Raw genomic sequence first — 12277 nt, 5'->3', positions numbered from 1 at the left:
CCTATTGTCCTCACATGTGGGATTTTGTTCTCGCTGCTAGTGCATACGAAACTTGGTTCCGACGTGTCCAGGAGTGGGAGAATTACCAGGGACCTTGCAATCTCGTGCCTGGGGGTTTCTAAGCTGGGCATAGGAGCTCCACTGGATGGAGCCAAGTGTCTTGAACTGAGTTTTTGTGATGCAGCAGGAAAAGGCTCTGCAAAAAGGAGCAACTACCAAGGCAAAGAGATGTGCATTCATTAGGGCATCGTGTCGGCAGATTTGTGGCCCTGCCCTGAACGTGTTTATTGACAGGATCGTGAACGCATGTCCGTTTTCAGTGAACAGTGATTTATGCTTTACCCTTTTTTGGTGAAAACGCACACGAGTCAGATGTGTGCTTTCAGTCTGGGTGTTCAGAAAAGCAAGAATTCATAAACACATGCCATTCCCTGGCTCCCAATTGTCCTGTCTGTACACGTGGCATGAAGATAAAAAAGAAACAGCTATTGGCAGCGGTGGGATTCGAACCCACGCCTCCAAAGAGACTGGAGCCTAAATCCAGCGCCTTAGACCGCTCGGCCACGCTACCCTGCTGGTACTGAAACGAGAGCCTCTGAGACCTGTATTTTTTTAGGGATTGGCTGGTTTGGCCATTAATTCAAAATCAAAGCAAAGCATGAACTTGGATTGAATTCTAGCACTGGCTGTGCAAAGCCCGAACTGAACAATAAAGCACACTTGTCAGCCTGAAATTGAAATGTCACCTTTCGGGAGTGCTCTGTTCAACAGCAGTCTGGTAGCCTAGTGGTCAATGTCAGCACCCCTCCATCCAGCAGTCTTGAGTTCAATTCCCGGTGAGGGAGGTCAGATCTTTTCTAGGTTTTTTTTGGTTCTAAAAATGTTTGGGAAGCGAAGGTTCAGGAACATTGCCGGTAGGGAGAGTAAGCTCTTTAAAGGCATGCAATGAGATGTGTTTTTCTTTATTTCTGCATATTTCTGTAGCTAGCTGCATTCTTTCAGTCAACATCCCGCCCCATTTAGTGCTCACGTTTTTAAAGAAGTCCACCATTAGCCCGCAGTGTAAGCCTACCCGGGGCCTCCGCCGATGGTCCATGGTGTGTGGGATCCTTACTGGACCAACCCCAGCCGTAACGCAAATCTTAGCTTTGTCTCATTCGACCCCTAACTCGACCCAAGGAGCTACTGCAAACTCTTAGCCTAACACTAGCCCTAAATGAAAGACGCCTATTGTCCTCACATGTGGGATTTTGTTCTCGCTGCTAGTGCATACGAAACTTGGTTCCGACGTGTCCAGGAGTGGGAGAATTACCAGGGACCTTGCAATCTCGTGCCTGGGGGTTTCTAAGCTGGGCATAGGAGCTCCACTGGATGGAGCCAAGTGTCTTGAACTGAGTTTTTGTGATGCAGCAGGAAAAGGCGCTGCAAAAAGGAGCAACTACCAAGGCAAAGAGATGTGCATTCATTAGGGCATCGTGTCGGCAGATTTGTGGCCCTGCCAAGCACGTGTTTATTGACAGGATCGTGAACGCATGTCCGTTTTCAGTGAACAGTGATTTATGCTTTACCCTTTTTTGGTGAAAACGCACACGAGTCAGATGTGTGCTTTCAGTCTGGGTGTTCAGAAAAGCAAGAATTCATAAACACATGCCATTCCCTGGCTCCCAATTGTCCTGTCTGTACACGTGGCATGAAGATAAAAAAGAAACAGCTATTGGCAGCGGTGGGATTCGAACCCACGCCTCCAAAGAGACTGGAGCCTAAATCCAGCGCCTTAGACCGCTCGGCCACGCTACCCTGCTGGTACTGAAACGAGAGCCTCTGAGACCTGTATTTTTTTAGGGATTGGCTGGTTTGGCCATTAATTCAAAATCAAAGCAAAGCATGAACTTGGATTGAATTCTAGCACTGGCTGTGCAAAGCCCGAACTGAACAATAAAGCACACTTGTCAGCCTGAAATTGAAATGTCACCTTTCGGGAGTGCTCTGTTCAACAGCAGTCTGGTAGCCTAGTGGTCAATGTCAGCACCCCTCCATCCAGCAGTCTTGAGTTCAATTCCCGGTGAGGGAGGTCAGATCTTTTCTAGGTTTTTTTTGGTTCTAAAAATGTTTGGGAAGCGAAGGTTCAGGAACATTGCCGGTAGGGAGAGTAAGCTCTTTAAAGGCATGCAATGAGATGTGTTTTTCTTTATTTCTGCATATTTCTGTAGCTAGCTGCATTCTTTCAGTCAACATCCCGCCCCATTTAGTGCTCACGTTTTTAAAGAAGTCCACCTTTAGCCCGCAGTGTAAGCCTACCCGGGGCCTCCGCCGATGGTCCATGGTGTGTGGGATCCTTACTGGACCAACCCCAGCCGTAACGCAAATCTTAGCTTTGTCTCATTCGACCCCTAACTCGACCCAAGGAGCTACTGCAAACTCTTAGCCTAACACTAGCCCTAAATGAAAGACGCCTATTGTCCTCACATGTGGGATTTTGTTCTCGCTGCTAGTGCATACGAAACTTGGTTCCGACGTGTCCAGGAGTGGGAGAATTACCAGGGACCTTGCAATCTCGTGCCTGGGGGTTTCTAAGCTGGGCATAGGAGCTCCACTGGATGGAGCCAAGTGTCTTGAACTGAGTTTTTGTGATGCAGCAGGAAAAGGCGCTGCAAAAAGGAGCAACTACCAAGGCAAAGAGATGTGCATTCATTAGGGCATCGTGTCGGCAGATTTGTGGCCCTGCCAAGCACGTGTTTATTGACAGGATCGTGAACGCATGTCCGTTTTCAGTGAACAGTGATTTATGCTTTACCCTTTTTTGGTGAAAACGCACACGAGTCAGATGTGTGCTTTCAGTCTGGGTGTTCAGAAAAGCAAGAATTCATAAACACATGCCATTCCCTGGCTCCCAATTGTCCTGTCTGTACACGTGGCATGAAGATAAAAAAGAAACAGCTATTGGCAGCGGTGGGATTCGAACCCACGCCTCCAAAGAGACTGGAGCCTAAATCCAGCGCCTTAGACCGCTCGGCCACGCTACCCTGCTGGTACTGAAACGAGAGCCTCTGAGACCTGTATTTTTTTAGGGATTGGCTGGTTTGGCCATTAATTCAAAATCAAAGCAAAGCATGAACTTGGATTGAATTCTAGCACTGGCTGTGCAAAGCCCGAACTGAACAATAAAGCACACTTGTCAGCCTGAAATTGAAATGTCACCTTTCGGGAGTGCTCTGTTCAACAGCAGTCTGGTAGCCTAGTGGTCAATGTCAGCACCTCTCCATCCAGCAGTCTTGAGTTCAATTCCCGGTGAGGGAGGTCAGATCTTTTCTAGGTTTTTTTTGGTTCTAAAAATGTTTGGGAAGCGAAGGTTCAGGAACATTGCCGGTAGGGAGAGTAAGCTCTTTAAAGGCATGCAATGAGATGTGTTTTTCTTTATTTCTGCATATTTCTGTAGCTAGCTGCATTCTTTCAGTCAACATCCCGCCCCATTTAGTGCTCACGTTTTTAAAGAAGTCCACCATTAGCCCGCAGTGTAAGCCTACCCGGGGCCTCCGCCGATGGTCCATGGTGTGTGGGATCCTTACTGGACCAACCCCAGCCGTAACGCAAATCTTAGCTTTGTCTCATTCGACCCCTAACTCGACCCAAGGAGCTACTGCAAACTCTTAGCCTAACACTAGCCCTAAATGAAAGACGCCTATTGTCCTCACATGTGGGATTTTGTTCTCGCTGCTAGTGCATACGAAACTTGGTTCCGACGTGTCCAGGAGTGGGAGAATTACCAGGGACCTTGCAATCTCGTGCCTGGGGGTTTCTAAGCTGGGCATAGGAGCTCCACTGGATGGAGCCAAGTGTCTTGAACTGAGTTTTTGTGATGCAGCAGGAAAAGGCGCTGCAAAAAGGAGCAACTACCAAGGCAAAGAGATGTGCATTCATTAGGGCATCGTGTCGGCAGATTTGTGGCCCTGCCAAGCACGTGTTTATTGACAGGATCGTGAACGCATGTCCGTTTTCAGTGAACAGTGATTTATGCTTTACCCTTTTTTGGTGAAAACGCACACGAGTCAGATGTGTGCTTTCAGTCTGGGTGTTCAGAAAAGCAAGAATTCATAAACACATGCCATTCCCTGGCTCCCAATTGTCCTGTCTGTACACGTGGCATGAAGATAAAAAAGAAACAGCTATTGGCAGCGGTGGGATTCGAACCCACGCCTCCAAAGAGACTGGAGCCTAAATCCAGCGCCTTAGACCGCTCGGCCACGCTACCCTGCTGGTACTGAAACGAGAGCCTCTGAGACCTGTATTTTTTTAGGGATTGGCTGGTTTGGCCATTAATTCAAAATCAAAGCAAAGCATGAACTTGGATTGAATTCTAGCACTGGCTGTGCAAAGCCCGAACTGAACAATAAAGCACACTTGTCAGCCTGAAATTGAAATGTCACCTTTCGGGAGTGCTCTGTTCAACAGCAGTCTGGTAGCCTAGTGGTCAATGTCAGCACCCCTCCATCCAGCAGTCTTGAGTTCAATTCCCGGTGAGGGAGGTCAGATCTTTTCTAGGTTTTTTTTGGTTCTAAAAATGTTTGGGAAGCGAAGGTTCAGGAACATTGCCGGTAGGGAGAGTAAGCTCTTTAAAGGCATGCAATGAGATGTGTTTTTCTTTATTTCTGCATATTTCTGTAGCTAGCTGCATTCTTTCAGTCAACATCCCGCCCCATTTAGTGCTCACGTTTTTAAAGAAGTCCACCATTAGCCCGCAGTGTAAGCCTACCCGGGGCCTCCGCCGATGGTCCATGGTGTGTGGGATCCTTACTGGACCAACCCCAGCCGTAACGCAAATCTTAGCTTTGTCTCATTCGACCCCTAACTCGACCCAAGGAGCTACTGCAAACTCTTAGCCTAACACTAGCCCTAAATGAAAGACGCCTATTGTCCTCACATGTGGGATTTTGTTCTCGCTGCTAGTGCATACGAAACTTGGTTCCGACGTGTCCAGGAGTGGGAGAATTACCAGGGACCTTGCAATCTCGTGCCTGGGGGTTTCTAAGCTGGGCATAGGAGCTCCACTGGATGGAGCCAAGTGTCTTGAACTGAGTTTTTGTGATGCAGCAGGAAAAGGCGCTGCAAAAAGGAGCAACTACCAAGGCAAAGAGATGTGCATTCATTAGGGCATCGTGTCGGCAGATTTGTGGCCCTGCCAAGCACGTGTTTATTGACAGGATCGTGAACGCATGTCCGTTTTCAGTGAACAGTGATTTATGCTTTACCCTTTTTTGGTGAAAACGCACACGAGTCAGATGTGTGCTTTCAGTCTGGGTGTTCAGAAAAGCAAGAATTCATAAACACATGCCATTCCCTGGCTCCCAATTGTCCTGTCTGTACACGTGGCATGAAGATAAAAAAGAAACAGCTATTGGCAGCGGTGGGATTCGAACCCACGCCTCCAAAGAGACTGGAGCCTAAATCCAGCGCCTTAGACCGCTCGGCCACGCTACCCTGCTGGTACTGAAACGAGAGCCTCTGAGACCTGTATTTTTTTAGGGATTGGCTGGTTTGGCCATTAATTCAAAATCAAAGCAAAGCATGAACTTGGATTGAATTCTAGCACTGGCTGTGCAAAGCCCGAACTGAACAATAAAGCACACTTGTCAGCCTGAAATTGAAATGTCACCTTTCGGGAGTGCTCTGTTCAACAGCAGTCTGGTAGCCTAGTGGTCAATGTCAGCACCCCTCCATCCAGCAGTCTTGAGTTCAATTCCCGGTGAGGGAGGTCAGATCTTTTCTAGGTTTTTTTTGGTTCTAAAAATGTTTGGGAAGCGAAGGTTCAGGAACATTGCCGGTAGGGAGAGTAAGCTCTTTAAAGGCATGCAATGAGATGTGTTTTTCTTTATTTCTGCATATTTCTGTAGCTAGCTGCATTCTTTCAGTCAACATCCCGCCCCATTTAGTGCTCACGTTTTTAAAGAAGTCCACCATTAGCCCGCAGTGTAAGCCTACCCGGGGCCTCCGCCGATGGTCCATGGTGTGTGGGATCCTTACTGGACCAACCCCAGCCGTAACGCAAATCTTAGCTTTGTCTCATTCGACCCCTAACTCGACCCAAGGAGCTACTGCAAACTCTTAGCCTAACACTAGCCCTAAATGAAAGACGCCTATTGTCCTCACATGTGGGATTTTGTTCTCGCTGCTAGTGCATACGAAACTTGGTTCCGACGTGTCCAGGAGTGGGAGAATTACCAGGGACCTTGCAATCTCGTGCCTGGGGGTTTCTAAGCTGGGCATAGGAGCTCCACTGGATGGAGCCAAGTGTCTTGAACTGAGTTTTTGTGATGCAGCAGGAAAAGGCTCTGCAAAAAGGAGCAACTACCAAGGCAAAGAGATGTGCATTCATTAGGGCATCGTGTCGGCAGATTTGTGGCCCTGCCCTGAACGTGTTTATTGACAGGATCGTGAACGCATGTCCGTTTTCAGTGAACAGTGATTTATGCTTTACCCTTTTTTGGTGAAAACGCACACGAGTCAGATGTGTGCTTTCAGTCTGGGTGTTCAGAAAAGCAAGAATTCATAAACACATGCCATTCCCTGGCTCCCAATTGTCCTGTCTGTACACGTGGCATGAAGATAAAAAAGAAACAGCTATTGGCAGCGGTGGGATTCGAACCCACGCCTCCAAAGAGACTGGAGCCTAAATCCAGCGCCTTAGACCGCTCGGCCACGCTACCCTGCTGGTACTGAAACGAGAGCCTCTGAGACCTGTATTTTTTTAGGGATTGGCTGGTTTGGCCATTAATTCAAAATCAAAGCAAAGCATGAACTTGGATTGAATTCTAGCACTGGCTGTGCAAAGCCCGAACTGAACAATAAAGCACACTTGTCAGCCTGAAATTGAAATGTCACCTTTCGGGAGTGCTCTGTTCAACAGCAGTCTGGTAGCCTAGTGGTCAATGTCAGCACCCCTCCATCCAGCAGTCTTGAGTTCAATTCCCGGTGAGGGAGGTCAGATCTTTTCTAGGTTTTTTTTGGTTCTAAAAATGTTTGGGAAGCGAAGGTTCAGGAACATTGCCGGTAGGGAGAGTAAGCTCTTTAAAGGCATGCAATGAGATGTGTTTTTCTTTATTTCTGCATATTTCTGTAGCTAGCTGCATTCTTTCAGTCAACATCCCGCCCCATTTAGTGCTCACGTTTTTAAAGAAGTCCACCATTAGCCCGCAGTGTAAGCCTACCCGGGGCCTCCGCCGATGGTCCATGGTGTGTGGGATCCTTACTGGACCAACCCCAGCCGTAACGCAAATCTTAGCTTTGTCTCATTCGACCCCTAACTCGACCCAAGGAGCTACTGCAAACTCTTAGCCTAACACTAGCCCTAAATGAAAGACGCCTATTGTCCTCACATGTGGGATTTTGTTCTCGCTGCTAGTGCATACGAAACTTGGTTCCGACGTGTCCAGGAGTGGGAGAATTACCAGGGACCTTGCAATCTCGTGCCTGGGGGTTTCTAAGCTGGGCATAGGAGCTCCACTGGATGGAGCCAAGTGTCTTGAACTGAGTTTTTGTGATGCAGCAGGAAAAGGCGCTGCAAAAAGGAGCAACTACCAAGGCAAAGAGATGTGCATTCATTAGGGCATCGTGTCGGCAGATTTGTGGCCCTGCCAAGCACGTGTTTATTGACAGGATCGTGAACGCATGTCCGTTTTCAGTGAACAGTGATTTATGCTTTACCCTTTTTTGGTGAAAACGCACACGAGTCAGATGTGTGCTTTCAGTCTGGGTGTTCAGAAAAGCAAGAATTCATAAACACATGCCATTCCCTGGCTCCCAATTGTCCTGTCTGTACACGTGGCATGAAGATAAAAAAGAAACAGCTATTGGCAGCGGTGGGATTCGAACCCACGCCTCCAAAGAGACTGGAGCCTAAATCCAGCGCCTTAGACCGCTCGGCCACGCTACCCTGCTGGTACTGAAACGAGAGCCTCTGAGACCTGTATTTTTTTAGGGATTGGCTGGTTTGGCCATTAATTCAAAATCAAAGCAAAGCATGAACTTGGATTGAATTCTAGCACTGGCTGTGCAAAGCCCGAACTGAACAATAAAGCACACTTGTCAGCCTGAAATTGAAATGTCACCTTTCGGGAGTGCTCTGTTCAACAGCAGTCTGGTAGCCTAGTGGTCAATGTCAGCACCCCTCCATCCAGCAGTCTTGAGTTCAATTCCCGGTGAGGGAGGTCAGATCTTTTCTAGGTTTTTTTTGGTTCTAAAAATGTTTGGGAAGCGAAGGTTCAGGAACATTGCCGGTAGGGAGAGTAAGCTCTTTAAAGGCATGCAATGAGATGTGTTTTTCTTTATTTCTGCATATTTCTGTAGCTAGCTGCATTCTTTCAGTCAACATCCCGCCCCATTTAGTGCTCACGTTTTTAAAGAAGTCCACCATTAGCCCGCAGTGTAAGCCTACCCGGGGCCTCCGCCGATGGTCCATGGTGTGTGGGATCCTTACTGGACCAACCCCAGCCGTAACGCAAATCTTAGCTTTGTCTCATTCGACCCCTAACTCGACCCAAGGAGCTACTGCAAACTCTTAGCCTAACACTAGCCCTAAATGAAAGACGCCTATTGTCCTCACATGTGGGATTTTGTTCTCGCTGCTAGTGCATACGAAACTTGGTTCCGACGTGTCCAGGAGTGGGAGAATTACCAGGGACCTTGCAATCTCGTGCCTGGGGGTTTCTAAGCTGGGCATAGGAGCTCCACTGGATGGAGCCAAGTGTCTTGAACTGAGTTTTTGTGATGCAGCAGGAAAAGGCGCTGCAAAAAGGAGCAACTACCAAGGCAAAGAGATGTGCATTCATTAGGGCATCGTGTCGGCAGATTTGTGGCCCTGCCAAGCACGTGTTTATTGACAGGATCGTGAACGCATGTCCGTTTTCAGTGAACAGTGATTTATGCTTTACCCTTTTTTGGTGAAAACGCACACGAGTCAGATGTGTGCTTTCAGTCTGGGTGTTCAGAAAAGCAAGAATTCATAAACACATGCCATTCCCTGGCTCCCAATTGTCCTGTCTGTACACGTGGCATGAAGATAAAAAAGAAACAGCTATTGGCAGCGGTGGGATTCGAACCCACGCCTCCAAAGAGACTGGAGCCTAAATCCAGCGCCTTAGACCGCTCGGCCACGCTACCCTGCTGGTACTGAAACGAGAGCCTCTGAGACCTGTATTTTTTTAGGGATTGGCTGGTTTGGCCATTAATTCAAAATCAAAGCAAAGCATGAACTTGGATTGAATTCTAGCACTGGCTCTGCAAAGCCCGAACTGAACAATAAAGCACACTTGTCAGCCTGAAATTGAAATGTCACCTTTCGGGAGTGCTCTGTTCAACAGCAGTCTGGTAGCCTAGTGGTCAATGTCAGCACCCCTCCATCCAGCAGTCTTGAGTTCAATTCCCGGTGAGGGAGGTCAGATCTTTTCTAGGTTTTTTTTGGTTCTAAAAATGTTTGGGAAGCGAAGGTTCAGGAACATTGCCGGTAGGGAGAGTAAGCTCTTTAAAGGCATGCAATGAGATGTGTTTTTCTTTATTTCTGCATATTTCTGTAGCTAGCTGCATTCTTTCAGTCAACATCCCGCCCCATTTAGTGCTCACGTTTTTAAAGAAGTCCACCATTAGCCCGCAGTGTAAGCCTACCCGGGGCCTCCGCCGATGGTCCATGGTGTGTGGGATCCTTACTGGACCAACCCCAGCCGTAACGCAAATCTTAGCTTTGTCTCATTCGACCCCTAACTCGACCCAAGGAGCTACTGCAAACTCTTAGCCTAACACTAGCCCTAAATGAAAGACGCCTATTGTCCTCACATGTGGGATTTTGTTCTCGCTGCTAGTGCATACGAAACTTGGTTCCGACGTGTCCAGGAGTGGGAGAATTACCAGGGACCTTGCAATCTCGTGCCTGGGGGTTTCTAAGCTGGGCATAGGAGCTCCACTGGATGGAGCCAAGTGTCTTGAACTGAGTTTTTGTGATGCAGCAGGAAAAGGCGCTGCAAAAAGGAGCAACTACCAAGGCAAAGAGATGTGCATTCATTAGGGCATCGTGTCGGCAGATTTGTGGCCCTGCCAAGCACGTGTTTATTGACAGGATCGTGAACGCATGTCCGTTTTCAGTGAACAGTGATTTATGCTTTACCCTTTTTTGGTGAAAACGCACACGAGTCAGATGTGTGCTTTCAGTCTGGGTGTTCAGAAAAGCAAGAATTCATAAACACATGCCATTCCCTGGCTCCCAATTGTCCTGTCTGTACACGTGGCATGAAGATAAAAAAGAAACAGCTATTGGCAGCGGTGGGATTCGAACCCACGCCTCCAAAGAGACTGGAGCCTAAATCCAGCGCCTTAGACCGCTCGGCCACGCTACCCTGCTGGTACTGAAACGAGAGCCTCTGAGACCTGTATTTTTTTAGGGATTGGCTGGTTTGGCCATTAATTCAAAATCAAAGCAAAGCATGAACTTGGATTGAATTCTAGCACTGGCTGTGCAAAGCCCGAACTGAACAATAAAGCACACTTGTCAGCCTGAAATTGAAATGTCACCTTTCGGGAGTGCTCTGTTCAACAGCAGTCTGGTAGCCTAGTGGTCAATGTCAGCACCTCTCCATCCAGCAGTCTTGAGTTCAATTCCCGGTGAGGGAGGTCAGATCTTTTCTAGGTTTTTTTTGGTTCTAAAAATGTTTGGGAAGCGAAGGTTCAGGAACATTGCCGGTAGGGAGAGTAAGCTCTTTAAAGGCATGCAATGAGATGTGTTTTTCTTTATTTCTGCATATTTCTGTAGCTAGCTGCATTCTTTCAGTCAACATCCCGCCCCATTTAGTGCTCACGTTTTTAAAGAAGTCCACCATTAGCCCGCAGTGTAAGCCTACCCGGGGCCTCCGCCGATGGTCCATGGTGTGTGGGATCCTTACTGGACCAACCCCAGCCGTAACGCAAATCTTAGCTTTGTCTCATTCGACCCCTAACTCGACCCAAGGAGCTACTGCAAACTCTTAGCCTAACACTAGCCCTAAATGAAAGACGCCTATTGTCCTCACATGTGGGATTTTGTTCTCGCTGCTAGTGCATACGAAACTTGGTTCCGACGTGTCCAGGAGTGGGAGAATTACCAGGGACCTTGCAATCTCGTGCCTGGGGGTTTCTAAGCTGGGCATAGGAGCTCCACTGGATGGAGCCAAGTGTCTTGAACTGAGTTTTTGTGATGCAGCAGGAAAAGGCGCTGCAAAAAGGAGCAACTACCAAGGCAAAGAGATGTGCATTCATTAGGGCATCGTGTCGGCAGATTTGTGGCCCTGCCAAGCACGTGTTTATTGACAGGATCGTGAACGCATGTCCGTTTTCAGTGAACAGTGATTTATGCTTTACCCTTTTTTGGTGAAAACGCACACGAGTCAGATGTGTGCTTTCAGTCTGGGTGTTCAGAAAAGCAAGAATTCATAAACACATGCCATTCCCTGGCTCCCAATTGTCCTGTCTGTACACGTGGCATGAAGATAAAAAAGAAACAGCTATTGGCAGCGGTGGGATTCGAACCCACGCCTCCAAAGAGACTGGAGCCTAAATCCAGCGCCTTAGACCGCTCGGCCACGCTACCCTGCTGGTACTGAAACGAGAGCCTCTGAGACCTGTATTTTTTTAGGGATTGGCTGGTTTGGCCATTAATTCAAAATCAAAGCAAAGCATGAACTTGGATTGAATTCTAGCACTGGCTCTGCAAAGCCCGAACTGAACAATAAAGCACACTTGTCAGCCTGAAATTGAAATGTCACCTTTCGGGAGTGCTCTGTTCAACAGCAGTCTGGTAGCCTAGTGGTCAATGTCAGCACCCCTCCATCCAGCAGTCTTGAGTTCAATTCCCGGTGAGGGAGGTCAGATCTTTTCTAGGTTTTTTTTGGTTCTAAAAATGTTTGGGAAGCGAAGGTTCAGGAACATTGCCGGTAGGGAGAGTAAGCTCTTTAAAGGCATGCAATGAGATGTGTTTTTCTTTATTTCTGCATATTTCTGTAGCTAGCTGCATTCTTTCAGTCAACATCCCGCCCCATTTAGTGCTCACGTTTTTAAAGAAGTCCACCATTAGCCCGCAGTGTAAGCCTACCCGGGGCCTCCGCCGATGGTCCATGGTGTGTGGGATCCTTACTGGACCAACCCCAGCCGTAACGCAAATCTTAGCTTTGTCTCATTCGACCCCTAACTCGACCCAAGGAGCTACTGCAAACTCTTAGCCTAACACTAGCCCTAAATGAAAGACGCCTATTGTCCTCACATG

General features: G+C 47.9%; 10 non-coding genes across 10 annotated transcripts; all 10 read right to left on the bottom strand.

Moving 5' to 3' along the window:
- Positions 1-489: 489 nt before the first annotated feature.
- On the bottom strand, positions 490-571 carry TRNAL-UAG (transfer RNA leucine (anticodon UAG)). Its single transcript has one exon. It is a non-coding gene; the product is annotated as a tRNA-Leu (tRNA).
- Positions 572-1715: 1144 nt separating this feature from the next.
- TRNAL-UAG (transfer RNA leucine (anticodon UAG)) lies at positions 1716-1797 on the bottom strand. The gene has a single exon. It is a non-coding gene; the product is annotated as a tRNA-Leu (tRNA).
- A 1144-nt stretch (positions 1798-2941) lies between these two features.
- On the bottom strand, positions 2942-3023 carry TRNAL-UAG (transfer RNA leucine (anticodon UAG)). Its single transcript has one exon. It is a non-coding gene; the product is annotated as a tRNA-Leu (tRNA).
- Positions 3024-4167: 1144 nt separating this feature from the next.
- TRNAL-UAG (transfer RNA leucine (anticodon UAG)) lies at positions 4168-4249 on the bottom strand. The gene has a single exon. It is a non-coding gene; the product is annotated as a tRNA-Leu (tRNA).
- A 1144-nt stretch (positions 4250-5393) lies between these two features.
- TRNAL-UAG (transfer RNA leucine (anticodon UAG)) lies at positions 5394-5475 on the bottom strand. Its single transcript has one exon. It is a non-coding gene; the product is annotated as a tRNA-Leu (tRNA).
- Positions 5476-6619: 1144 nt separating this feature from the next.
- On the bottom strand, positions 6620-6701 carry TRNAL-UAG (transfer RNA leucine (anticodon UAG)). Its single transcript has one exon. It is a non-coding gene; the product is annotated as a tRNA-Leu (tRNA).
- A 1144-nt stretch (positions 6702-7845) lies between these two features.
- Positions 7846-7927, bottom strand: TRNAL-UAG (transfer RNA leucine (anticodon UAG)). Its single transcript has one exon. It is a non-coding gene; the product is annotated as a tRNA-Leu (tRNA).
- Positions 7928-9071: 1144 nt separating this feature from the next.
- On the bottom strand, positions 9072-9153 carry TRNAL-UAG (transfer RNA leucine (anticodon UAG)). Its single transcript has one exon. It is a non-coding gene; the product is annotated as a tRNA-Leu (tRNA).
- Positions 9154-10297: 1144 nt separating this feature from the next.
- TRNAL-UAG (transfer RNA leucine (anticodon UAG)) lies at positions 10298-10379 on the bottom strand. Its single transcript has one exon. It is a non-coding gene; the product is annotated as a tRNA-Leu (tRNA).
- A 1144-nt stretch (positions 10380-11523) lies between these two features.
- Positions 11524-11605, bottom strand: TRNAL-UAG (transfer RNA leucine (anticodon UAG)). The gene has a single exon. It is a non-coding gene; the product is annotated as a tRNA-Leu (tRNA).
- Between the last annotated feature and the right edge of the window lie 672 nt (positions 11606-12277).

This window comes from Ambystoma mexicanum, chromosome 1p (genome assembly GCF_040938575.1).
Source record: "Ambystoma mexicanum isolate Mex_15411 chromosome 1p, UKY_AmexF1_1, whole genome shotgun sequence".
Taxonomy (NCBI): Eukaryota; Metazoa; Chordata; class Amphibia; order Caudata; family Ambystomatidae; genus Ambystoma; species Ambystoma mexicanum.
Note: the sequence above shows the minus strand (reverse complement) of the source record. Positions and strands in the feature narration are given on the sequence as shown.